Below are 1,804 nucleotides of genomic sequence, written 5' to 3' on the forward strand. Positions count from 1 at the left end.
ACAAAGGCTCCAAACCTCTTTGAACATCATCATATGTTAGTGCAGGATGCAACTAGGCATTAAAACAATATTGTCATATTTTTTGAATTTTTTTCAAAATCTATGGGCTAACCCCTACAAAAATATTGAGTTTTTGGTAAATACTTTATATACTGAAGCCTATAATCTTTAGTGTTGTTTTAAAATTTCTACCATATTCTACATTTGTATTAATGTATGCTAAACTCTTTTTCATGGTAAATGAGCATCGTTCAATTGTTTTTATCAATTAATTTAGTAAAACTTCATAATACCTCCTAAATCGATGGAAAAACCAATATAAAATTATTATTTTCTTGATAAACGGAGAGCACAAAGGCTCCAAACCTCTTTGAACATCATCATATGTTAGTGCAGGATGCAACTAGGCATTAAAACAATATTGTCATATTTTTTTAAATTTTCTCAAAATCTATGGGCTAACCCTTACAAAAATATTGAGTTTTTGGTAAATACTTTATATACTGAAGCCTATAATCTTTAGTGTTGTTTTAAAATTCAACCATATTCTACATTTGTATTAATGTATGCTAAACTCTTTTTCATGTAAATGAGCATCGTTCAATGGTTTTTATCAATTAATTTAATAAAACTTCATAATACCTCCTAAATCGATGGAATAACCAATATAAAATTATTATTTTCTTGATAAACGGAGAGCACAAAGGCTCCAAACCTCTTTGAACATCATCATATGTTAGTGCAGGATGCAACTAGGCATTAAAACAATATTGTCATATTTTTTGAAATTTTCTCAAAATCTATGGGCTAACCCCTACAAAAATATTGAGTTTTTGGTAAATACTTTATATACTGAAGCCTATAATCTTTAGTGTTGTTTTAAAATTCAACCATATTCTACATTTGTATTAATGTATTCTAAACTCTTTTCATGGTAAATGAGCATCGTTCAATGGTTTTATCAATTAATTTAGTAAAACTTCATAATACCTCCTAAATCGATGGAATAACCACTATAAAATTATTATTTTCTTGATAAACGGAGACAACAAAGGCTCCAAACCTCTTTGAACATTATCATATGTTAGTGCAGGATGCAACTAGGCATTAAAAAAATTGTCATATTTTTTGAAATTTTCTCAAAATCTATGGGCTAACCCCTACAAAAATATTGAGTTTTTGGTAAATACTTTATATACTGAAGCCTATAATCTTTAGTGTTGTTTTAAAATTTCTACCATATTCTACATTTGTATTAATGTATGCTAAACTCTTTTTCATGGTAAATGAGCATCGTTCAATTGTTTTTATCAATTAATTTAGTAAAACTTCATAATACCCCCTAAATCGATGGAAAACCAATATAAAATTATTATTTTCTTGATAAACGGAGAGCAAAAGGCTCCAAACCTCTTTGAACATCATCATATGTTAGTGCAGGATGCAACTAGGCATTAAAACAATATTGTCATATTTTTTGAAATTTTCTCAAAATCTATGGGCTAACCCTACAAAATATTGAGTTTTTGGTAAATACTTTATATACTGAAGCCTATAATCTTTAGTGTTGTTTTAAAATTTCTACCATATTCTACATTTGTATTAATGTATGTTAAACTCTTTTGCATGGTAAATGAGCATCATTCAATTGTTTTTATCAATTAATTTAGTAAAACTTCATAATACCCCCTAAATCGATGGAAAAACCAATATAAAATTATTATTTTCTTGATAAACGGAGAGCAAAAAGGCTCCAAACCTCTTTGAACATCATCATATGTTAGTGCAGGATGCAACTAGGCAT

The sequence above is a fragment of the Brassica napus genome, assembly GCF_020379485.1.
Source record: "Brassica napus cultivar Da-Ae chromosome A1 unlocalized genomic scaffold, Da-Ae chrA01_Random_10, whole genome shotgun sequence".
Taxonomy (NCBI): Eukaryota; Viridiplantae; Streptophyta; class Magnoliopsida; order Brassicales; family Brassicaceae; genus Brassica; species Brassica napus.